At 36.8% G+C, this 9,692-nt stretch overlaps 1 long non-coding RNA gene across 1 annotated transcript; it reads left to right on the top strand.

The window, feature by feature from the left end:
• Positions 1-1,890: 1,890 nt before the first annotated feature.
• On the top strand, positions 1,891-4,346 carry LOC110789814 (uncharacterized). The gene is made up of 2 exons (XR_008927758.1): positions 1,891-2,162; positions 2,413-4,346. It is a non-coding gene; the product is annotated as an uncharacterized lncRNA (long non-coding RNA).
• The last annotated feature ends 5,346 nt before the right edge of the window (positions 4,347-9,692 follow it).

Here is a 9,692-nt window from a genome sequence, read left to right as displayed (position 1 = left end):
TCCGTTTTCGGCAATATCTTCATTTCCGGCAAATATTCCCTTTTGCCTTTTTGATAATTTTATCTCCCACTGGAACCAAGATCCATCATTTCCGAATTATCATATATATAGTACTTAATGAATATTATATTCACTTCAATACCTGATTCGTTTACGTACTATTTGTGTGACCCTACGGGTTCAGTCAAGAATAAGCTGTGGATTAATATTATTAATTCCACTCGAACTGAAGCGGCCTCTGGCCAGGCATTCAGATCACTTGATCTCACTGAATTATTAACTTGTTAATTAATACTGAACCGCATTTATTAGACATAGCATTAAATGCAAACTTGGACCAAGGGCATTATTTCTTTCACCACAACCAACGCCGACTCACCTACAAGATTCACCCCAACAACAACAATCCGACTCCATCATCGACTAAGTTGTCAGCGCGGGCGATTTAGAATATTTCAATCTAGGTTTTGCGCGCTTCTGAATTTCAAGGATTCCTTTCTGGGTTTTGTTCTTGTGTTAAATTTTTCATCTGGGTTTATCTTAATTTACGTAAACATTATTTGGGAGATGATTATATAAAATTTGTGCCACCACCAACAACGAATGAAGCAACTCAAAAGTAGTGAATATTTCCACTCAAACATTGTGTCATGGAGCCGTCAATTGGCTAACCAGCGTCGGGGGCCATCACATCGTCGTGGTTTAGACTCGGCCTCGCTGCAGTCAATGCCTGTTGTGGTGTATGATCCTAAGGATTTCAATGATGGGTTGGAATGTGTTGTTTGTTTGAGTGAAATGTCACAAGGGGCGAAAACTCTAGTGATGTCGAGGTTGAGATCATTGAGGATATTGTTGAGTATGAGAACGAGGGTGGCACCTGCTCAACAAGTCTAGCTAAACCAAAATTGATTGACTAAGTTTGTTGATTACGGTTTGATAATGTGTACAGTTGTCCTGATCAACTAGTTTGTTTTAAATTTCCCTGTATCTTCAAGAGTTTGTTTTAGCCTCCTAATTACCTCCGTAATGCCTAGCATACAGAACTTTGCCATCGTAACAAAACTACTAACACAACCCTGAAGCAAAATACTGGGTTAAATTATTGCTCTATTGTTAATCCTTATCAAAATTTAGGTACTGATATACATTAAGCTTTTTATAAAGCTACTATGCAAATTAATCAATTTTGTGGAATATAATCCTTGTTTATTGCTGAAAATTTGTTACAAATTGCTCTACTACATTGCTAGGAAAATTAGAATTGCAAACTAGCCGTTAGAATCAAATTCTGCAGTTTAAAAGCAGTTTAGGTATTTGGTGCAAACAAGTTTACAAATAGGTCTATATTGTGCAAAAGGTTTATAAATAGGTGCATTTGGTGAAGTATAAACATGACTTAACGGGGGACTAACGAAAAGTTAAAATAGGGGTATTTGGTGAACAATATGAAAAAATAGGGGTATATTATGTGATTTGAAACACGCAGGGGTATTTGGAGAATTTCGTGAAACCTCGGGGGCATTTCATGAAAAAACCGTTAAATATATAAATTGTTCATGTATATATTGCTAAACGTGAAAAACAAAGTGTTACGAGTTAAAAAAAACGGAGGAAGTAGAAGAGACGATAGACAGGAGTAAGGGCACCATGGGCAGTTCCAAGTAATTCATAAGGGCAACATTCCTTGGAAACTGATCGAAATGTAGGTTTTTGGATTGTGCTACCTGTAGCCTGTAGGCCGCAAACCATTGAAGATTTGAGGCCTAACCGTTAAGGCCACGGTCATCCAGCCTAATGAAAGAATTTGGGCCTGCATCACAGAAAGATCATAAACCGAACTATTATTTTTTTTTTAATTTTGAATGTAATAAACCCAACTAATATCAAAGTTATTGATTATCTATAACCTTTTAAAAAGTGGGAATGAAAATTATTGTAGCTTATCTACAGTAAATTAAAACGCATTGTTTCCTTTTCCCATGTCATTTGCACTTCTCTGGTATCCTGAGTCTTAACTCTCTTCCCTTGAATATCTCATTTTTCTTCCGCCATGGCTGGAGAGTGGTGACAGCCAGCAAGCAACCGTCGTTTTCACATCGTCAATAACTCATCTTGAATTTCTCTCTCCTCCCAAACGACGAATTTGTAAAATCTTTCTTCTGGTACATTTTTCTCTCTCTTGTTGCACTCAATTGTTAATTTCTAGGTTTTCTTTGGTTTTTCATTCGGTACTTTTCCCACTGTTCTTCCTTTTCTGGTTAAATTGCAATTTTTTGTTGTGACTATTTTTTATTCTGATCAAGTGATTGTATGATTATTTTGTTTGATTTGAGTAATTATTGAATTTTTATTTTTGCAAATGGTGCGATGAGCAAAAAAACTACGATTAAGATCAGAATTTTATGTCTTCAGGGATGATCAACTTTGTTGGGTACCATTACACTCAGCTCATAGGCTGTTGATTGATTCTTCCTTCTTACTAATTTCAATTCCAGTAGATCCAACAAGAAACTTTGCCTTAAAATCTGCAAAGTAATTTCGAAAATTGATTATGGGATGGAATAAACGAAACCACTCTCGACAAGGAGGCTACATTGTCAGACTTATGATAGCATAAAACAATAAATGATGTACTTTGTATATTGTAATTGAACACTTCAGTGTATGCAATATCAATTAAAAACAGAGCATGAATTTAACATTAGCCATATAATGACAAGTTCTTCTTGTAAATGTACTGTAAATTGTAGGGATTTACCTTCATAGAAGAGCCTATACAGAAATTCTTGATGGCCCAGGTCAAGGCCAGGCCAAGGAGGGGGTTTCATAATAGTTTTTAACAATAATCGACACACCTGAGGATCGTTTATTACCTTGCATAGGAATTAGAAAAAAACAATAGACCTTATAAGTGAAACATTCGCAATGTAAAGTAAGGCTTGAACTGCAAAATGGATCGTTGAAAGCCAATTCCCCTGCAAGTTGAATTTTAGGCAATGTCTTGCAGAATTCTTTAAAACAACAGACATCCCACTAAATCATCAGAAGCCTCACTTAATCAACTGGTGCAAGGCTACGGAGTTCAGTTCTTGAATTGCCCTCTTGGGAATTTGATTGAGATAGCTTCCCAGTTTTTTATGTTGTTTGGTTTTATTGTTTTGATGTTCTTGCTGCAAAGTCCTTGTGAATGTTAAGTTTGTAAATTCAAAGTTATATATTTTCTTTTTGGTTGTTTTGTTAACATGGTTGGCTTGAAAATTACTCCGTGATTTGTTATTTGAGCTGGAAGGGAAAGTGAAGTTTTTGTCAGTGTTTTTTTTGTTGTTGTTATTTTTAATCTGTCTTGTGCTAATTTTCTGATTTTATGATTTTTTTTATAGATTTTAAGTGAACTAGATTATGACAGTAACTATATCAACCTTTTGTCAAGTAGATGTGACATGTATATTGCATTTCCTACTATTAAGGAGCTATATTTAATGACATTGATTGGAGTTCAGGTATGGTTTACTAATTCAGATCTTTTAATTAGTTCCTTGAGAGTTGAGACATTAAAAATAGAGAAAAGGTATCATCCCTTGAAATAATTATATGATTAGTTTATTTCCACAACTATTTCTTCTTTATATGGTTCATTACATGAAAATAATGATGGTACTAACGGACTATTATACACATACATGTTCATCATATCTATCTCAACCGACATTGTCCGCATGTGATTTTTCATGATAAAGCGTGCAATAGGTTCGACGAGTACTTTGCAAGTTAGAAAAGGTATATTGGAGCAACTCTTCTATAACGGAACCGAATAGGTAGGATAGTCTAAATTATAGGTTCTCTAATGGAAGCTATCTAGCGTAAGAAATTTAACGAGAATGTTCACGGAAGCACAAAAGACTTGTTGCAAACCTATCCATTATAAGGTGTTATATTGCACATTTGTACTTGCTTCACCATGTGCTCTGTTTCAAATTAATATGAAATCTTAGTGCTACCAAAGGCGAGTATAGCACTGGTTGTTATTTTGGCAAAAGATGAACACGTTGGAGAGTACAAATCCTATGCTTTTGTATCTATCGATCTATCTTTGTACAAAATATGTGATTGTTTTACCTTATCACTCGAGTGTCCATTTTGGATAATAACTTTCTAAAACAAAACTACTTATCATTAATACGTAGGCGCATAGAGTTGCTAGAGCAAGATTGATGCCAATCTGCCGCTCCAAGACATGCCGCGCGCAACGCGCGCGTCCGGCCTACTAGTTTTCTGTAAAAAATTTAGAGTATGATAGAAACAAGAAAGGGGTAAGTTATCTATATCTATCTATATATATTATTAAATCTCCAAGGCAATCCATGTCATCTCGCCATGTGTCACATTGACTTGGCAAGTGACATGGACATCGACGCGCCATGTCATATGCGCACATAATTGTTTATTGGGTCCTCACAAAAAATTTTGCTTCCTATCCTTGAACCCATGACGTCTCATATATTAATGCAAAGTTTTATCCATCACTCCAACAATACAACTTATGACTCTAAAACAATTAAAAACAAAGAGAAAAATCGTTCTTTTGAATGTATAAAAATTTAATGCGTGTTAGGTTATGATACATATAAACGAATATAAATTATGCGGAAAAACCATAAACGCCAGGATTCCAAATTAATTGCCACATAACAATTAGCATAATTAGGATGCATACTCTTTGTAGCGTGCCCTCCCTTGCTGCGCCCGAACCGAACAAGAACAAGTCTTTAGGACTCCAAGTGTCGTCCCTCCGTAGAAAGTCCACAGCACGTCCGGATCCGCCTTAAGATTGACCAACTAGAATCACCCTTAAGTTACTAATTTATTCGGCTAATATGGGCAAGTGTTTGGCTGAATTTTTACTCAAATTCTTACATTTGAATACTTGAAACTCGTTATAAATTATGAGCCCTGAACTCATATTTATAGGCTATGGAATAAGCAATCGAATCCTACTAGGATACGAATTAATTAAATTAGAATCCAAGCAGAACTCTAAATTAATTAATCTATCTTTTTAGGATTAGGAAATTCAATCATCAAACTAATTCTATACGCTTTAGGTTTCGTAAGTGAACACAAACACACAAGCACGCACACCCACTGCCACGAAGCCCACACGCTGCCGCAGCCTTGGGCGCGCGCTGGGCATGCCTTGCGGTAGGCCTGGTGCAGCCTTGGGCTGGCGTGTTGTGGCGCGCGTTTCCCTTGCTGGACGTCAGCCTTGCTTCGTGGTGGGCCTTCGTCTAGCAAGCTCGTCCGATGCTAATTCGTACAACGCGCTTTCCGATTAGTTTCCCGATTCCGGAATTCCTTTCCGATACGAACAATATTTAACATTTCCGATTCCGGAATTAATTTCCGTCTCGAACAAATATTTAATATTTCCGTTTCCGGAATTATTTTCCGATTCCGATAATATTTCCGATTCTGACAATATTTCCGTTTCCGGCAATATTTCCGATTCCGGCAATATTTCCATTTCCGATACGTACCATGTTTTCGTTTCCGGCAACATCTACGACTTGGATAATATTTATATTTCCGATACGATCCATATTTCCGTTTCAGGCAATATATTCGTTTCCGGAGTATTCATTTATTTGCCTTTGACGATCTCAGCTCCCACTGGAACCAAGATCCGTCGATTCCGAATAATGTATTAGATAGAGTACTCAATGCCATTAAATACTTGATCCGTTTACGTACTATTTGTGTGACCCTACGGGTTCAGTCAAGAGTAAGCTGTGGATTAATATCATTAATCCACTTGAACTGAAGCGACCTCTAGCTAGGCATTCAGTTCACTTGATCTCACTGAATTATTAACTTGTTTAATTAATACTGACCCACATTTATTAGACTTATCATTAAATGCATACTTGGACCAAGGGCATTATTTACTTCAGTCTCCCACTTGTTCTTAGGGACAGGTGTGCTTTTCCTAATTCCTTTGTCACTCGATGCTTGCTCTTGAACATAAGGTCGGAGTTGTCATCCTTATTATGTCCAGGGTGTTTCTCGGTTTCAGAGTTCAAGTGATCAAATAAACAGATAATCATAGCCTATGATTCATTTGAGCACGACCATGCATTTTACAGTTTCTAGCTCTCCGAGTGGCCTTGTACAACTTTCAGCATCTCATCCCGATTTATGGGAGGACAATCCCAATCTTGCGATCTTGAGATTAGACTTAGTTTGATAGGTGATTACCTGATCGTTGCCTTTATAGCCTCCTTTTACGGTGCGACGGTTGACAACGTCAAAGTAAGCAGTTCTCAAACAAGTAATCTCAAAACACTCATGTATTGAGGATTAGTGTCTAATAATTTTAATGAAATTTACCTATGACAGATTTTCATCTCTTACAGTAAAGTTGCATAGGTCTGTCCGCTACTAGTCTTCCCAAAGTAAGTATCTATGCAAATGATTACGACATTCCCATGTCCACATAGTTCAAGAAACAGAACTACTTGTCATCTTACATTCTAGTCGTCTAACGTTTTCTATGAGTCCATCTTTATAGAAAACTCCGACCAGGGACCATTTTCAACTTTTGACATTCAAGTTCACTTGATAGACATTTCTTAATCACAAGACTGGTCCTGACAGTCTATCTTGAATATATCGTCAAATTGAAGGGACTCATCATTTAATACTAAACCAAGATTAAATGGAATATGAAATTACATTTCATATATGATAAATGTTCAACCCCAACGTTTTACAATCATGGGCCTCAAACCCATCTTTAAAACAGTTCATGGAATTCAAATCTATGCTTGATTTCCAGTGCTACAATGTGAGTGTTGCTTCTCACTTGTTGCATAGGTTTAGTTATCATGCTTTGCCAATCTTAATATCCTTTTTATCGAATGTTCTTCGAGATATGATGATAAGATCTTTTGAGTTTGTTTATTATGTGATCTAGTCTTTCTTACTTCGATAGTGGTTCTACGCATTTCGCAATGTAGAACCATCCAGTCAGCAGACATGTGATTCACCCAAGTTCAGAGAAGAACTCTTTAACGTAAACAACCTTGTTTCATTGCTTCTTAGGCAATAAGTATTTTTTACTTCAACTGTATAGGTTGCTAGTGATGCTCTTGTTTGGATTTGCTTGTCCAAGCAGTTCATGGATATGTGGAAGACTTTCCAACTGTATCTTAGAACATAGAAATTAATATTTAATTTCCCACGCAACAACTCATGGTCTTCAATCCATGTTGCCATTTCAAAACACGATGCTCTATAGCTCGTCCTTGTCAATGGTTAACTCCAAAGGAATCTTGCTTGATTCTTTGCGAGTGTTTATGCGTGTAGCATCAATATTTAGCATATCTTTATTTCCTTGAATCAAGAACTTTTCTTATGTACCTTTTCAAGTACCATAAATTTTTCTTGATCTCAATCTAGTTGATCTTCACTTAGATCAATTAGAGATTGGTATATGTTCATCATGCCTAAAGTCATACGATACGTTTTTGGCGATCCTTATATTATATCATACATGATAAATTCTTTTGCAGAATAATTCCCAATTGAATTCTATTCATGTAACTTTAGATCATCTAGTTTTAGTAGATACTAAATCCAGCTAAATTCTTTGACTTATAATATAGGTTAAGAATCTCACTTAGATCCTTTGATGTTTAACTTAGTAAATGCTTTATACATAGTTCGAACATCCTTTACTTAGATTTATTCATATGGGTCGAATGTCTCCAATGGAGTCTTTCGTGTTTGATTTAGTAAATGCCATTACTTAATCCAAAACAATATTATAAGATCTTTGTAAATAGATCTTAATTCCCAGTATGTACTAAGTTTCGCCTTGGTCCATCATTGATGAATAATCTCAAATCTAAGTCATTAGCATTTGAATGTTATTTCACAATAGAGAGATATGTGTGTGATACACATAGGACCAATTAAGTTTTATGTACTTCCACCAAGCTTCTTATATATCTATAAGAATCATGTACATTTTATGAAACTAAAATATTTATTAGCTTCATTAAAATACAGTTTTAATTCCCAATTGCTTGCTTAAATCTGTACTTAGATTTCATAAGCTAGCTTTCCTTTTCAAGCATTTATTTGGATCCACAAATCCTATGACATACCATGTACATAGTTTATTCCAACATTTGATTGAGGAATATGTTTTGTCATCCAATTGCCATATGTACCAATATGAAATCATTGAAGGAAATAATGCCCTTGGTCCAAGTATGCATTCAATGATAAGTCTAATAAATGCGGTTCAGTATTAATTAACAAGTTAATAATTCAGTGAGATCAAGTGAGCTGAATGCCTAGCTAGAGGCCACTTCAGTTCAAGTGGAATTAATGATATTAATCCACAGCTTACTCTTGACTGAACCCGTAGGGTCACACAAATAGTACGTAAACGGATCAAGTATTTAATGGCATTAAATACTCCATCTATGGATATTCGGAATCGACGGATCTTGGTTTCAATGGGAGCTGAGATCGTCACAGGCAAGAAATGAATACTCCGGAAACGATGATATTGCCGAAAACGGAAATATGGATTGTATCGGAAATATAAATATTATCCAAGTCGTAGATGTTGCCGGAAACGGAAACATGGTACGTATCGGAAAATATTATCGGAAATGGAAATATTGCCGGAATCGGAAATATTGCCGGAAACGGAAATATTGTCAGAATCGGAAATATTATCGGAATCGGAAAATAATTCCGGAAACGGAAATATTAAATATTTGTTCGAAACGGAAATTTATTCCGGAATCGGAAATATTGAATATTGTTCGTATCGAAAATGAATTCCGGAATCGGGAAATTAATCGGAAGCGTATCGTACGAATTAGCATCGGACGAGGCCTGCTAGACGAAGGCCCAGCACGAAGCCGGGCCATCGCCCAGCAAGCCAGCGCGCCACAAACGCACCAGCCAAGGCTGTGCCAGGCCCACCGCAAGGCAGGCCCAGCGCGCGCCAAGGCTACGGCAGCGTGTGGGCTTGCGGCAGTGGGCTGCGAGCTCGCGGCTGCGCGCGCGCGCATGGCGCCCCTCGTGGGCTGCTGTGCGTGCGTGTGTGTTTGTGTGCTACTCGAATCCTAAAGCTACCGGGATTTGTCATATGATTAAATCTAATCCTAAAAGATTTAGTTTATTTAATTAGAGTCCTAGTAGGATTATAATTAAATAAATTAGTATCCTAATAGGATTCCAAATCCTTTTCCATAACTCTATAAATAGGTGCCTAGGGTCACATATTTACATCGTGCATTCAAGTATTCAAAGTGAGTTTTTGAGAGCAAAATTCAGTCATACAATTGCCTATAAAGTGCCGAAAATTCTAAGTACCTTAAGGGCGATTCTAGTTGGTCAATCTTAAGGCGGATCCGGACGTGCTGTGGACTATCTACGGAGGGACGACACTTGGAGTCCTAAAGACTTGTTCTTGTTCGGTTCGGGCGCAGCTAGGGAAGGCACGCAACAAAGAGTATGCATCTAAACTATGCTAAATGATTATGTGTAAATAATATGTTTTCCTGGCTTTATGGTTTTTCCGCATGATTTATGAATTGTCATATGTATCATAACCTAACAATTGCTTGGTTTATAGACTTGAGCATTATGATTATGCATGAGGTTTCAACACA

Source organism: Spinacia oleracea, chromosome 2, assembly GCF_020520425.1.
Source record: "Spinacia oleracea cultivar Varoflay chromosome 2, BTI_SOV_V1, whole genome shotgun sequence".
In the NCBI taxonomy this organism is placed as follows: domain Eukaryota; kingdom Viridiplantae; phylum Streptophyta; class Magnoliopsida; order Caryophyllales; family Amaranthaceae; genus Spinacia; species Spinacia oleracea.
This window is presented reverse-complemented; position numbering and strand designations above follow the sequence as displayed.